A 17,161-nucleotide genomic window follows, 5' to 3' on the forward strand; every position below is an offset into this window, starting at 1 on the left:
AGTGAAGGAAAAGTTCCAGGCTCACCCATTGGCCAGCCTAGGTGAAAGAAAATCCCAGGCTGGCTGCCACGTCTGAGCAGGCTGGGTGATGCAGGGAGCTCTGGTACTCCGGCCAGAGGTCCCCGAAGATCCGCGGCCCGCCCTGTGCATCCCTCCAACGCTTTACAGAAGAGTTGGAGCCACCAAACTGGAGGTGGTGTCGCGGGCTCAGTGCTGACTACAGAAGCATCTCCATAGTAACTGGGATGCCACCAGAATCTAAAATGGAGCCGCGGGTGCCACAGTGATTGTGGGCTGCCCACAGGGCACGGGGCTGCCCAAGAAGGTGTAAAGTGCCATGGGACTGTGGCTGTGATTGTTGGTGATCGCAGGTGGCCCCCATGGCATAGGGCAGCCCAGAAGAGACCGATGGACATCGAGCAGACACAGGGGCACCCGAAAAGCACCTGGGGTTCTGCAGTGATCATGATGGGCCCCATCCAGGCAGAACATTCAGTACTGTCCAGGGGGCTCACATTTTTCCCTTCTAAACCCATTGACAAAATAGAACTGTGCAGCAATTTTGAGGTCTTTTTCAGACGACCCAGATTAAAATAATTCTTTGATGACAAACCGGACGACAGCCAGCAATGAAATTATCAACAACTGGGACATAAACAAAGCCAGAAAACAAAAGTCCAACTGGACTCCAGACATAGGGGCGCATCCCAAAACTGAATCAATACATTGAAAGCTTCAGACATAGAGCATCATCAGCCATACTGGACAAAAGCATTAAACATTCATATATCTGACACCTCCAGAAAGGGGAGGCTACAACATATCTGAACAGCAACAAGAGCATAACAATTAAACAAGCAAATGAGGCGCAGTTGTCATAATTAACACCTGTGACTATGTGCAGGAGGTGCAGAGACAACTTTCTGACACAAGATATTACAAAAAACTGCACTAAGACACAACAAAACAATATAAAAGAGAACTTCACAAGATCATCAAGAAACTCCTGAATGACTTCCAGGAACACATTCATGGCCTAGTAACCAGATAACCCAATAACTGGAAATGTCTACATGCTCCCCAAAAATCACAAGCAAAACCAAGCTGGACGCCTAATCGTCTCAGGGTGAAGCACACTGACTGAGGACATCTCTGGTCGGGTCGAGAACACCTTGAAGCCCCTAGAAAGAAAGACACCGAGCCATATTCAGGACAACACTGATCTACTCAGAAAACTGGACGATATAGGCCCCGTGTCGAGGGGTACATTACTGGCAACCATGGATGTGGAATCACTCGACACAAACATTCCCCACATCAATGGCACTGAGGCATGTAAGAATGCTCTTTGCGATCAAAACCCACTTGCTGACACTATAGGCAAGTGCACAGAATTCATCTGAACCAGAACTATTTTACATTTGGTACTGATACTTATCTCCAAATGATGGGGACTGGGTACTTGAATGGCTCTGCAGCATGCAGCATGCAAATGTGTTCATGGCACGATTAGAGACGGATTTCCTTGGCACCTGTGACTGAGGACCTTTGCGATAACTGCGTACATCGATGACATCCTCCTGAAGTGGACTGCTGGTGAACAGGACCTCCTAAACTTCCACAAACGATTGAATGAATTCCACTCAACAATCAACATCAAGCTTTCCTACTCTCCTGAAAAAGTAAATTTCCTCCCCACCACCATAACAATAAAAGATGGCCACCTACAGACCACAGTATATCGCAAACCAACTGACCGTGGCAGCTATCTGAAGAGTGACAGCTCCCACCCAGTACAACACAAAACATGCTAACCTATACAGCCAGATATAAAGATACAATCGTAATACTGGGATAACAGGCGGCGGAAATGGTAAGGTAGGTTTGCCGGAATCCCACCGGTAATTCCGGAGGGATACCGGCAAACCTGTAATGAGGGCCTGTGTCTAATGAAGGAGGCGAGTAAGAACTCAGGATGTAGCCCATCTCCTGTGAACGACGACTATTTTGCAGGTGAAGCGCTCCTCCCGATCCAGGTGGCATTACGGGTGGGTCCAATGGGGCCATCCTTGGCCTGGCATGAGGGAGGTGCACACCCTTAACGCCTGCTCAGCAGGAAAACAGGGGCTACAGGGTCCTCTCTCTGGAATGACGTACCTGCAAGAGATTGAAAACCTCCTCAGGAAATCGTTTGGCCTTGACACTAGACTTAGGACCAGTGGTCGAAGTGTATGAAAAGAAGTAGTGGAGCTATGTTCCCTGCCGGTCTGCCCCATTCTCCACAAACCCCGTCGCAGCAGCCCTCCCACACATAGTCCAAACCCCCAAACAAACACACCTATTATTTAAGGAAATGTTCAGTGCAGTGCCCTGAAGTGCAAGCTTCAACTTCTTCCTACACTTTTATTTTAAAACTAAACCGTTCCGGAACGGTTTCTTTTTAAAATAAAAGTATAGGAACAGTGAAACTGAAAAATAAACAGTATAGGAGCACAGCTCCCGACTGCTCCCGCCCACTTCGACCTCAGCTTAGGACCTTCCACAGCGTCTTTCGTATCCCTTGCCATCCGTTGTATGCATATATCGCCCTCTGGCGTCTCCATCTTGTACCTGCACGTAGCAGCTTTACACATTACAATGCTCTTCTCCCTCACTCACGGGGCCTGAATGTTTCCAAAGCCTAGGAAGATCATACTTCATGTTCCTTCCCTTTGGAGGTGCAGTGGCCACCTTATAAAAACAAAATAAATAAATAATCCTGAGAAAAGGTGAAGTTGAAGCGGCAACGAGATACGCAGTGCTCGATGGGGCAAGCTGGAAGAATGGACTCCGGCAATAGAGGCTTGCCACGTCGTTATTAACCTGGAAAAGAAACCAATGTGCGCAAGTTCCGTTTTTTATAAGATAAAAAAAAAAAATCGCAATACAGTATAACTGCTGCCAGACAGGCTGGCAGTATCTTATTATAGTCATATGAGCCTCATTACAAGTTTTGCTGTGCGGGAAAGGTGGCAGTAATTCCGTGACCGGCACTTTAACAGCACCGCAAAACTACAGGTTTGCCCGTGGGGGTCACTGATTTACCTCCAGCAAAGAGCTGGCGGTAAATCAGGAGCCGACCGCCAAACAACTGCCAGTGTTAAAGGCACCGGAAATTACGGGATGTCAGGCGGCGGAAACAGTAAGTCAGTGGGGCTCATTATGACCATGCCGGTAAGCCTACCGGCACCGTTGTTACCGGACCGGCATAGTACGACTCTGCGGGCGGGTGCCGTCCCACCTGCCAGGGTCGGCCTGGCGGGCAGAACAGCACCCGCCCACAGAGTTTCACGGACGCACCGGCACCGTTATTAACAGTGCCAGTGCTTCCGTCACATCCCCATTCCAATTGAGTCCTATGGGACTCAAATGGGAATGGGGATTAACAATTTACAGGCGCCTGATTTCCCGGAACACCGGGTCGTAATCCCCCGGTGTTTCTGGCAAGCCAGGCACCGGTAAATATTGTAAATCCGGCGGCAACTTGCCGGTAGCACCGGCAGGGTTATTGCCGGACTTGTAATGAGGCCGTTTGCCGGTATCCCACCGGAATTACCGGCAGGATACCGGCTAACTTATGATGAAACCCAACTGGGGACAAGGCACAGAGAGAACGCCAGAGACCACTAAGAGAGCCGTGCCTGGCAGCGACGCTAATGAAGGCCAAGGCGTCACGCAGCAGCACAATTGGGCCTTTCATGGCCCCTTCATTAGTGGCTGCTCTGTGCAGCACTCGCGAAGAGAGAGCTTCCCATTTTGACTGAAGGCCCGCTCGGAAGCTGGAAGACAAACGGGGGACTAATTGGGGTGCAGACAGCGTTCACTGTCTGAGAGAAACTCACGCTGTCAGGGAACGTCAGCGCTGCGCCCCGGTACAGCCACCATTTTCTGCGTGATAAGATTTACCAATTAATTAACGGAGGGCCGGCTCGTCCGCCACTCACTCAAATAAGAAAGCAGGCAAGCCTAGCAGAATCAGAGCCTGGAACTGCAGTGAAGCTGCCGCACGAGGACCATGCCCAGCGTCTATTTATAGCCGATGGCGGCCGGGATGAAGTGCACACAGCATCCCTGTTCTCTCATACAATGGGCGCCCTTTTCTGTCACTTTTTGTCACATATTTTCCAAACAATGGTGGCAGCCTCCTTGGTACCTCGGGTTGCTTCCGCGCTACGTTTTCAAATCGCAAACCGCTTACCCGTCATGGTGTCTATTTTGACCCACTCATAACATTTTTAGAACCCCCCTCCCACAATATATCTGTGGGTGGGGGTTGACAGAGGCTTCATCTCTCACATACTTGAGAAGCTGCGTTTGTATTTGTATGTTTGTATTTTCATTGACATAGTAAAACGCCACAGGTACACACAGACGTTGAAGACTGCGACGGATGCATAGCTCATGGCAGAGGTTCTCCTGACGCCATATCGCTTTTCTTCTAGGCGCTGTTCTTTGGGTCTGTTTTATTTTCACTGGGAGACATTGCAGGAGAGGGATAATGTGCTCTTTGCCACAACACGTGGGAATGCTGGGTCCCATATACTTGTGTGGGTCCCTACAAGACAAGCTAGTGGTGGTGCAGGTGTCCCCAAGCGGATCCCCTGCCCCCGCCCTCATAGTTGTGTCTCTAGTATGCTTGTGGTAGAGATGTACACTGGGAATCAATGTAGAAAGCACACACTAAGGAATGACTGTCCATTACATGCTTGTGTACCGAGGAAATGTATTAATTGTGAGGTCCAGATAGAATAAAGGCCCGTGAGGTGGCACAACATGAAGGCCCGTGAGGTGATACAACATGCACAACGTGCACCCGACAGGCCTGAGTAGTGAGTTCATCAGCCGCGGAAGTCACTGGACCCGTGCTTCAATGGAAGTAGTCTATTGTCCATACCTAACAACTTTCAGAACCCAAAAGGCCATTCTGATCATAACACCAACAAGCAAACAACAAAACAAAACGGAAAGGCAGTCTAATACATTACACCAACTAATGGATGCCATTACACCACCTAACACCAAAGAAGACCAAAGTTGAATCCTGGATGTTCTCCCTGCACCCACATGTCCAAATCCCATGAGGAACAGCTGTTCCCAAAGCTACTAGCGGAAAAGGTCCCCACGCCCTCATGTCCAAATTTCCCCAAAATGACATTGAAAACAATTGCCACAAATATTCTCCATGCATACCCCGCACCTTCAAGTGTAACAATACCCGTTAACTTGAACTTGAAATGGAACTTCCTGTGCACACTGAACACCGTACATTATAGTAACATTACAATACACCCTGGATCCCTGCTCCCTACTGGTAGCCTGACCTAACCCAAGGCCACAACCTAAATATGAACACAATGGTATAACAGGCCTCCCAAAAGACACATCATCCCACTCTGCCCCCTAGGGAGATTAATACGCCCCTGCCTAACACATGAGGCCACAATAGACACCACGACAAAATAATGCAGGCCTCCTAGACACCCTCTCCCCACAAGCCTACATTTCAATGCAGAGGTCTCAGATTTCCTATACTAGAGCCCATACACCAGGGTGCAATTCCTGTAAGTTCTTGCAGATCTAACCCACTCCTAGGCACACACCCGACATGATTCAGAATCACTTGGGCTCCCTGCCACCCCATCTAGGTCCGAAACACTTGGCATTGGGATCCGCTGCCCCCTTATTCTATGGATGCATCACCACCTTACTTCTTTTTGCTTCATGGGGATCCAAAGTCGCTCTGGCCCTTGTTGACCCTTTTCTGGATGATATCCTAGTCCCTTTATGTCCAAAACTTTCCCCAGGGCTCCTTCCATTCTCTGATGCTTACAAGAGCCGCCCCGTAACGTAAGGTAAGTGACATACAGGTAAGTTGACATATAGACAGAGGCCGATAGACAGAACCACTGGCCAGGGGCGCCGAGTACGTGGGTGCTCCGGGGCCCGGGCACCCGACAGGAGAATTAGTTTGGGGCTGAGCCCCCTCCGGGCTGGATGGAAATAAAGCCCCCCCCCACTTTGACACAGCAGGCATCACCTCTGCTGTTAAGCCCAGCCGGGCTAGGCCATCAAGAACCTGTCACATTTCTTACCTCAGAGAACGGTGTATTTACTTAAGCAAATACACTGCTCTCCGAGGTGTGATAACAGGCATTGAAGTGAAGGTAGAGGGAGAGGACAAAGCCTGCCCAGGGGATATCAGTAGTACCCCCCTCCTCCTATGTTGCAGCTGAAGGCTTAACTGCGGGCTCAGCTCTTACATGGCCCATGCCCGCCAATTATCAGCAATAACTAAAAAAAAAGTGTATTTGTGTGCATGCGGGTATTGTAGGTATGTATGTATGCATGCATGTATGACTGTATGCGTGCATGCATGCGAGGGAGTATGTAAGTGGTTGTATGTTTGTATGCTAGGTGTGTTTGCAAGTGCACACCTATGAATGAATGCAGTGTGAATGGTGTACATGGGTGAGACTGCTCGTGTTAATGAGCGCACAGTCTAAATGTTCTGGGTGCATGTATGAATGATGGATCAGCTGTGTGGGTGCATGTGTCTGAATGTGTCCATATCTCTGTGTATCTGTGTGTATGCACGCTCGGGCCTGGCAGGGGCATTGGAGCATGAAAATGTTTTTGACAAGAGCATGGCATGTTTTACTGCCGTTTTTGGGCAAAGGAAAGCCAACTTGAGTGTTTCTATGTGATGGTGGAGTTGGAGTGGGGGTGGTGGGGAATACTACAGTGGGGCGGGGCTGGCCTGGCTGGGTCTTACTGTGGCATGTGTGATGATATGCTATTTATATAGCGCTTTCGCCAATGCCCTATACAGAGAACATATTTACCTAAAATGTATGACCCAGCCGAGGTTTGTACTCATTTAATGAGCTTTATTTATTTATTGCATTTATTGACAGCACCCAAACCCGTAAGTATCACGGCACTGGTACAACTTGGTGAGCAGCGAAGACTGTACAGTACAAAGTAAGAGAGAGGTAACAAGGTGCAAAAGCAACATAATAGTACAAGGTCCGTAAAGGAGGGTAGAGAACAGGGAGGTTACTTTGAAGTATGAAAGGCTAAATTGGCCCTGCCAGGATTTGAACCTGCAAATCACACTCGGAACACAACAGCATGCGCTCAGCCCGCTGAGCTATCTTACCTGCAAACCAGCAAGAGCATGTTTTCTTACTGTGGCATTGCAGTTTATTACTGGTGTTAAGGCCAAAGGCAACACAAGTATTCTTACATTGGAGAGGTGGCATTCGTGCAGCATGCAAGGCTATGTTTTTTTTCTGTGGCATGACATTTCTTGCTGTTAGTCTCTCTGAACCTGGTTGGGAGCATCGCCTCTCGGCGGGGTAATTTGTTACTAGTGCCACTGCTCCATTCAGGTATCCTTGTGGGTTGCCCTTCATAGAGGTCCCTCTCTGCCTCTCTTCATCGTTTTTTCATCTTTGTCCTATCTTTTGTACTCTCTCGTTTCTCCTCCTGCTTGCTTCATTAACGTTGTTGTCCCTTGTGCAGGTGGTATCATCACTCCTGGGTCCATCACAGTCAACAAGTTCAGTGGGGCCTCTTCCATTTCTTCTGGGTATGCTGTAGGTAGTGAAGGTGCTCAGGTTGCAATTGTAAACACATTTTTTAGTTGCAGTCATTTCCTTTCATATGCATGATGGAACATTTCCAGTTTCCAACTCAAAAAGCCTGCAAAGCACCAGTTACCTTGCAAATCTGTGATAGTTAAAGTGAGCAACACAAAGCATCCCTTTAAAGACTATCTTGGGATGCAAAAAAATAAAGTCGCTTTAATAAAATCATTTAAACATCATGATTAACAACGAGCCGGAGATTTGTGACAAATAATCTGCATATCTATGTTTGTTTATTATACAGCTTCTTTTATTACATGTCTTAAAATCACTGAAAGTACAGTGGGGTTAACTAGATAGTTCAGGTTGACATTATCTTGCATTCTGGGACTTGTAGTTTACCATTCAGGATGTAAAAATTAAAGCCACAATTATATTCTTTTGGCTTAACATGTTGCTATAAGGATTTACATGTTGTCATGTGGCTTTATTAATGTTAATCAAAAACACAACAAATGGGTAAAAAGCATAATATATATAGTCACACAGAAGGTGGACCCAAAACACTATTGCTGTCCAATAGTAAGTCTGCCCGGTTCTCAGGGGTAGTAGTTTCTCTTGCACCAGAGTGTAGTGACCTAATTTCCAGAGGGTCCTTCTGGTAAAGCAATATAGTCTAGTGGAAAACCTGCCATAGCTTCAGATGGGCATTTAGACCACCTTTGGGGTGATGGTCATGCTGCAGTATGCAGGGTACGGTGTAGATCGTTACAAAGCACTGTTGTCCTTTTTAGTCAGGAAACCTCTTGTTTTCCCTTGAATTGGGAACGCTTTGTTGGTAGCGGTACTCCACCTTGCAACTGTACCTTCTGTTTAGCGGGCATGTCGTTCTCCCATCTTAGTTGTGTTGCTCTGCCTTTTGAGGGCTGCTCCACCCTGGATGATTATAGAGGGGTGGAGTAGGTGCAGTGATGGCTTACTGGAATGTAACTGGGAGGCTTAAATATCCTTCTTACTTGACTTTAGTATATGCAGTACATACTAGCCAATGTTTCCACTGTTCTGCGCCAACCCCCTTGCACCAAGTTGGCGACTACGTGCAAATGCGGTAATATAACTGCAGGTGACGTCACTTCTCTATATTTGGGCACCCCCTCGGGAAATCCATAAGTCGGCTCCCCTGCCACTGGTTATCCACACTCCGCCTGCTCCCAATTATAACTGTCACCGTAGAACTCTCACAAGCTCAAACACACACCAACATTCCAACACTGACCATACAGCACTCTGACATCACTGGTTCTTATTTCGAGCAAGTCACCCAGATACCGGAAACCATAACACTCTGCAGCCCAGCTTGCCTTCCTCATCCACCCCTCTCCTGACCATACGGGTGACATACTGGGGATGACCCTGTTCACCCAGTCCTAGGAGAAACACATATCACACCATAGGCGAATTGATTCTCAGTCACTGGGGCTTCCTGTATGTGCTGTGCTGGGTGTTATACAGCGCATAACCTCGGTGTGTCACAACAGAGCGCTGTACAGCAGCCAGATAGGGAAAGACTATTAAGGGTGCACCTGGAAGGTCTTGGAGAGAGAGGATACAGAGTTACAGGCTGGGGATACAGGCTAGCGAGAGGAAATCTGACCCCTTCTTGATTCATTTGTTGGTGGAAATGCAACCATGCCCATGCTGACATCTACATGTCTATGACTTTTATGGAATGAGACCTACCCAGGTGCCTTGATGAGCCCCTGGGTACTCCTCAGCTATTGCCTCCTTTGTCATCTTCTGCTATCCTAAGCTCCAGTATCCACACTCCTCGATCCCCATCATATATATCTTTTTTGATCCTGTGGGCTGAAACTCTATATTGCTCCAATGACCCCTGTGGGGGAGTCATCTAGATCATGGTACTGCTTATGTTTTCCTTAATGGCGAATCTAGACTCGTCTGCCCATTCAGGTTCCCTACCTGGCATCACGATGAAGGGGTAGCTGGCTACCCAACTGTAAGACCTGGTGAAGAACCCCATGCACCTATCACCACCGCACCCTGGGCCTACTTACATTCTCCCCCTCCCCCTATGCTCGTGAAAAGTTCTCTATCCTATGGCACAACATTAGGCCTCCCTTGATGTCCCACCAGAAGTTTCCTGCTTTCCCTCTGTGACTCACTGGGCCAATGCCTTCCTCTATGGAAGGGTGACTAATCCACTTGCAAAGAAGTTCATTTTATCTTACAAAACATTTTTTACACAAAATAATTCTTAGCAAGCCTAACCTATAATGATATGGCTTAAACTATTATGAGACAAAATCGTTTTTGTCTTCCAGGAATACCTTTCACAAGCAGACAGTCTTGCCTTATAAAGGACCTTTTTGTGTATGCTTCAACCTTGAGTTTGTTAATAACGGCATGTTACATGAATCATCTTTTCTATAGAGCAGCAGTTGCCATTTTCCATGGCAGCTTGGCACAGTCGGTGGTCTCTGTGGGCAAGACACAGTTCTTTTGGGTTGGGTTGACCTCACAGAGGTTCCTTGGTAAAGTGGCAATGCCGTTTCCACAGCCTTTAGAGTGAGTATCACGTTTTGGTAGATGGCACAGCATGGTCAGGCATTGGGCCATCTGTGACCGACTCCTTAGTGTCTTCCTTTGTGTGGTGCTTGGGAGTGCTTTCAGTGGCAGAGAGTGAGCAAGATGGGTCATCATTGACTCATGCATGTCAGTGTGGAATGATCTAATTTTTAGCATTTGTGGCTTAGATTGAGAGTTTGTGTTGCACACTATGATCCTGAATTCATGTTTGTTACGTCTCCTGGATGGCCAAATAAAGTGTGGAGGGGAAAAAGGGGTGTGTGTTGAGTATGGGTGTAGGGTGAGAGAAGTAGAAGGGAAAGGAATGGAGTAAAGGAAGGAGGTGTTGGGTTGGAGAGGAAGAGGGAGATGAGGTTGGTATGTGGTGTAATAGTGGAGGGATGTAAAATGATGGTGCCGTGAATGATGGAGTTGTGGGAGATTGCTGGAGTAGGCAAAGTGAAGCGTGGCATGGAAGTAGAGTTGAGGTGTAGAGGTGAGGATGGGGAAGTAGTTGACAGTGGAGAAGAACATAATAATGGCATGATGACAGAGGGGACCCACCAAAGCTCCCTGAAGATGCACAGGCATGCCGGACTCCCCGGGCCACGATGCGTATGTAATGATCATATTGCCACAGAGGCACGCCACACTAAACATAACGTCCCTTTAACAACGTTTTTTCACTGAATATATATAAGTATTGTACATACACCTAAGCCCATTTTATGACCTCTTACTGCCACCAGCTCATTAAGTAGAGATATGCTGGCCCTCAGTCTGTATTAAATCATGAAGTATAGACATGCACTCCCTCAGTGCTGAAGCTCTAAGATCTGCCGGCTAACCTGAGTGTTGGCTCATGTGAAGTTGGTTGTGTTATAGTTCATGACACAGTTTGATTACCGACTATGACATCATGCACTCGAAGGTAACATGTGTGGTTTTCACTCCTCTATGACATAAAGCTGTAACATACAAGGTTAAGAATGAAAAAGGAAATTATTCCCCAGGGTCTTTTTGATGTAATAGAAATATGTAATCTGAGAGGTCCAAAGATCTTAATTTTGTAGAATTGCCTTTCTCCAGCTGATAAGAATGGTATGCCCTATTTCCATTACTATCTGTACATAAATACAACATTAGCTGCTGCATACACAAAATAAATGTTAAGATGGCCACCGTGCAACATCTATGTGTGCTGCCAACTGTTCATCAACATAGAAAATAACCTTCCCAGTATGCTGTGAAGAATGGAGAAAAGCCGGGCTAGTCCGCCTCCAATGTTTGAGGAAGTTCTTGCCGATGGGTGTTTACAGTCGAGTAGGTATTAATCTTCTACTCGCTGTTACTTCACTTGTGGTGTGTCTCTCTTTAGGTAGCGGACAGCGGTATCTGATTTTGCTCAGCTCTTGAGATAGCCACAGTTGAATAGAATATCCACAAATCCTGAGGTATTGATGATATACTAATACATTTATAGAAAACCTGCAATTTAACTACAGGGATTTTTTTGTCACCAGTACTTTGAAGTTTTTTTAATATGTTTACCACATGATATGTACATGAATTCGATAGGTTTAATGATGTTTTTAAACTGCTGTTCTGAACAAATTGATATAATTTCTTTATGAACTATTAGTCTGGATGAAGTGTTGACCTATCCATCTACCGTACTATTGATTTATATCCTCATCCTTCCAGATAAAGGTAGGGATTTCACCATTTTTATAGTGTTATTTGGGATTCCCCACAATTGTATGTGACCTTCTGGACAAGCCAGACCAATCAAGGTACCATTGGCGGCGGTCAAGACTAGGTCTCAGGAGAGGTGAGGGTGAGGGTGACTGAAAGACCTCAATGAGCACATAGAGTAAAGGACAAATTACTCCCAGTCAGGTGTTGATATATTAAAAATACAAATACATTTATTCCAGGCATTTGAAGTTAAACACACAGTAATAATCAACAGTAATACTTTTAAGCCAACACAATCCTACTAAAATACATATATACAAGACCAATGGTCCTAAAGGGTTAATGCACGAAATGGGTCCACAACCTAAAAGGGAAGGAAGTAGGCAGTGCAAAGAGTCTTTAGGCAATAATTCTGCAGTGTTCACAATCCTAACTGAAAGGCAGTCCAGTCCCTACGATGAGAGGAGCCTATAGCTCAAAGGTACTTGCAATTCTGGTGCACGCCTTAGTGCAGAAGGGCGAAAACGGGGTGTCTTGTCGGGTCTGTAACAGCTCAGGCAGGTGGATGAGGTGATGCAGAAAAAGTTCCCACTATTCAAGGAGGTTCTCCCCAAAAGGGCAGAACAGGTTCCAAGAGTTGGGAATGGTTCCATAGCTCAGGCTATCTGTGAAAAGGAGAGTGGCCCTCAGGGGACACTAGTGCGTAAAAATGGGTGGACGCGCTAGGGGCCACCGCTAATGGTTTCTAGTACTCACCGACCCCCGGCGCACTCCGGGCCAATCTTTGGCAGTCGATTCCAATTCAGTTGCAGGTTCAAATGCTGCAATTGTGCGGCTCTGCGGCTTTCAGCAACAAAGTTACAGCGTGGAGTCCCAAACAGGACAATGGTGATTTCTCCGCTCCTGGTGGATGGATCAGGCCAGTTTCACTGTAGCAGTCTTCAGGGCAAAGAGGGGCACAGCTGCAAGGCACCTGCAAAGATCGTCACCATAGCTGGGTGACACAGTAACCGCGTGTACTCCGGTTCGGACTCTCTCTCTTTACTCCAGACCTGGAAATGCCAAGTGTACGGTGTGAGAGTGCCACAATCAAAGAGCTTAGGATGAACCAAGTTTCAAGGGTCTCCTCAAAACAACGGCGGGGTCAGAGCAAAGGTCCTGCGCAAGCTGGTCAGCCCACTGGTTGGGCCAGGGACACTTCAGAGAAGGCTTACTTGCAGGGTTTGATGAAGGTGCCGAGAATAGTTGGGCCCACTATTCAAATGGGTCGAAGCATCTTCGCAGACCTTCTAGTTCGATCAGATGCAGAGGGGTCCAGCGGGACAACAGCAGGCTCAGGGTGCCAAACCTTCCAGCAGGTCACCAGCGGTTCATCGACTCGGCTTCTTAGTTTTAGGATACTTGGATCCTATCCTCTGTTCAGTGAGAACTCAAGAGATCGACCTGGTATGGGTGTTTGGAGCCTTCTCTTATCCAGAATCTCCTTCGCGCCAAAACGAAGAGGACCCAATGGGAGATCTGCTCACATACAGGCACACCAGACGTGGACCAATCACAGACCACAGTGGTCCCAGACATTTACAGCACCCCAGACTCTATGGCACCCAGGATGTGGATTGGAACTAGACAGCTCAGCCCACATCCTGGGGGCACACACACAAGACATGCAGAAGCCCACAAAAGTTTGGCATTTCGCGAGAGAATGCATGGCAAAATAAGGACTGACCCGGGTCGGCTCGATGTGGGGAAGGTGAAGGAGCAAGATGGCCAAAGGACAGGACAAAGAACCGTGTGGCATGGCCATTTTGGAGCCAGGCCACCTTTCTGTGCCAACCGCAGTAAACGCGGTTTGCATGGCAAGAAAGGGTTAAAAGAAAGAGAAATGATAAGCTGTCACCAGCCCTGTCTGAGGGTGCTTAAGGCCTTTTGAAATGACTAGAAGACCCAAGCGCACAGTACTGTAAAGTATTGTGCACTTGTAACATATTGCAGAAAAGTTACTACATTGACTAGGACTAAGGGAAACCAAGTCTCCCAGTACTGACTGTCTTTAGGAGCATGTCAGTTTCCCCATAACAAAGTGACTGAAAAGCCCAGTGGAGTGCAGCTAAAGGCTGTGCTTCACTGGTAAAGTCAGACTAATGTGTTTAAATAGCAGCAAAAAGTCGGGGGGTTACACAACTGGAGGGAAAGCTTCACATACATGGGAACCTTGCCTAACACTATCCATATGAGACGACCTAAAAATAAATGCAGACAACAGTGCACAATCTGCCCTCATATTGCTGGACATCAGTGGTCAAAGTGGGTGGGAGCAGTTGGGAGCAGTTCTCATCTACTTTTTAAAATTAATTTGTACTGTTCCTATACTTTTAAAAAGAAACTGTTCCAGAACAGTTTAGTTTTTAAGTGTAGGAAGAAGTTGAATCTTGCACTTTCAGTGCAATGTACTGAACTTTCCCTTAAACAGCAGGAGCATGTATTTGGGGATTTGTATTGTGTGTGGCAGGGGGAGTGGCGATGGGGTTTTTGGGGAGTGGGGGCAGACAGACACTTCGACCACTATTGGACATATCAGCCACATTTGACACACAGCACTAATTGAGAGACTGGAGGAATGTGGTGTAAAGACTCCGCTTTACAATGGCTAAAATCTTTCCTCACAAACCAAACAGCAAGAACTTACCTACCACCATTTACATCAAACACCAAAAAATCTCCTGGGGCGTACCGCAAGGCTTTACCTTCTCCCCACTCCTTTGCAACATCTACATGTACCCCTTAATGAAAATCATTTGAAACGACTGACTAATCGTCTACAACTATGCAGATAATACCCAACTCATTGTCAAGATTGCCACAACCCAAGACCCAAATATCACCCTCAACAATTCCCTCACTGACATACACAGCTGGATGACAACCGACAACCTTGAGCTAAACCTGACCAAAACAGAAATAATGATCTCACCCCCAGAGGATAACGCAACAGACACACAACTGTGCTGGCAACCTAGAATGTGAGCCCAGCCGGAAGCATCGGCCATGATAAAAAAATCGGGGAATACTCATGGACAACAGACCCTCACTAGAAGCACAAGTCAACGCTACAGCAAAGAAATGTGTCTGCATCATGCAACTACTATTTTGACAGAGGGCCGAAAGTACCTTACATGATGGCTATAGTGGGCCGAAAAGTAAATGGGGGCGGGGTGGTAGGCGGGGCGTGGCAGGAGGCTTTTTTAACCCCCAATTTGTATTAAACACATGGAAAAAGAATATGTTTTTGAGGGGTAACGATTTTTATTTGTATTTCAAACTTACATTTTGTACTATACATTTTCCATTGTTATAATTTATTTCTATTTAGTTATTGTATATCGTCTGTTTAATTAAATTATATATATTTTATTGACCCTTGATTGGACATTCTATTATTTTGGACTGCTATACTTTGCTGTTTGGTTTGCCCAAGAGGAGTATGGCCTTCGTTGAGTCAGGTTTCCTCAAAAAGCAAAGGATGTACATCTCCTAACTCTGCCTGTTTTAGCTTTATTATTGCGTTCACTCTTGGAGTGCAACACTATGCCCCATAGCCCCCACCCCTCAAGCAAACACTATGCCCCATGGCTCCCACCCCCAACCAAACACTATGCCCCATGGCCCCCACTCCCAACCAAACACTATGCCCCATGGCCCCCTCACCCTCAACCAAACACTATGCCCCATGGCTCCCTCACCCCCAACCAAACACTATGCCCCATGGCTCCCACTCCCAACCAAACACTATGCCCCATGGCCTCCTCACCCCCAACCAAACACTATGCCCCATGGCCCCCTCACCCCCAACCAAACACTATGCCCCATGTCCCTCACTCCCAATCAAACACTATGCCCCATGTCCCTCACCCCCAAGCAAACACTATGCCCCATGGCCCCCTCACCACCAACCAAACACTATGCCCCATGGCTCCCACTCCCAACCAATCACTATGCCCCATGGCTCCCACTCCCAACTAAACACTATGCCCCATGGCCCCCTCACCCCAACCAAACACTATGCCCCATGGCCCCCTCACCCCCAACCAAACACTATGCCCCCTGGCCCCCACCCCCAAAGCAAACACTATGCCCCATGTCCCTCACCCCCCAAGCAAACACTATGCCCCATGTCCCTCACCCCAACCAAACACTATGCCTCATGGCCCCCACCCCCCCAACCAAACACTATGCCCCATGGCTCCCACTCCCAACCAAACACTATGCCCCATGGCCCCCTGACCCCCAACCAAACACTATGCCCCATGTCCCTCACCCTGAACCAAACACTATGCCCCATGGCCCCCTCACCCCCAACTCAGCACACAAACTCTCAAACATGCACCCATACAGACCCAACCCCCCCACCTCCCAACTCAGCATACACACTCTCAAGCATGCACCCATACAGACCCAAACCCCCACCCCCCAACTCAGCATACAAACTCTCAAGCATGCACCCATACAGACCCAAACCCCCCACCCCCAACTCAGCACACAAACTCTCAAACATGCACCCATACAGACCCAAACCCTCCCACCCCCCAACTCAGCATACAAACTCTCAAGCATGCACCCATACAGACCCAAACCCCACACCCCCCAGCTCAGCATACAAACTCTCAAGCATGCACCCATGCAGACCCTGCATCTCAACATACACCGCACTTACACTCCAAAACAAACATTCAGGCAGACCCGACACCCCTCCCCCCACCCCTGCATCTCAACAAACACTGCCCAAACATACAAAAACAAACATTCATGCACACCCGACACCCCCCGCATCTCAACAAACACTGCACAAACATACAAAAACAAACATTCATGCACACCCGACACCCCCCACCCCCGCATCTTAACAACCACTGCACAAACATACAGCAAAACAGACCCCTCACACAAACACAAACAAACAAACCACTTACCGGACGTGCTGGAAGGCAGGCTAGCTGGAACGCTGGAGAGGTCTCCGGCACTACGGCTGGCGTGGGCGTGGCAAGGCTGAAATGCCTTCCGGCATCAAGCCTTACTGGCCACGCCAGCCGTAGTGCTGGCCCTCCATTGGTGCAGCACACACGCACTACGTGGCTGGTAGGAGCTACGTGGTGCATGTGTGCTGAGCCAATGAGGGCCAGTGTTTTGTCCGGCCCGGAAGAGAAGAGTTTCAAAGACTTTCCTAATGGAGGGCAGCCGATACTGCTTGCAGG

Source organism: Ambystoma mexicanum, chromosome 4q (assembly GCF_040938575.1).
Source record: "Ambystoma mexicanum isolate Mex_15411 chromosome 4q, UKY_AmexF1_1, whole genome shotgun sequence".
In the NCBI taxonomy this organism is placed as follows: domain Eukaryota; kingdom Metazoa; phylum Chordata; class Amphibia; order Caudata; family Ambystomatidae; genus Ambystoma; species Ambystoma mexicanum.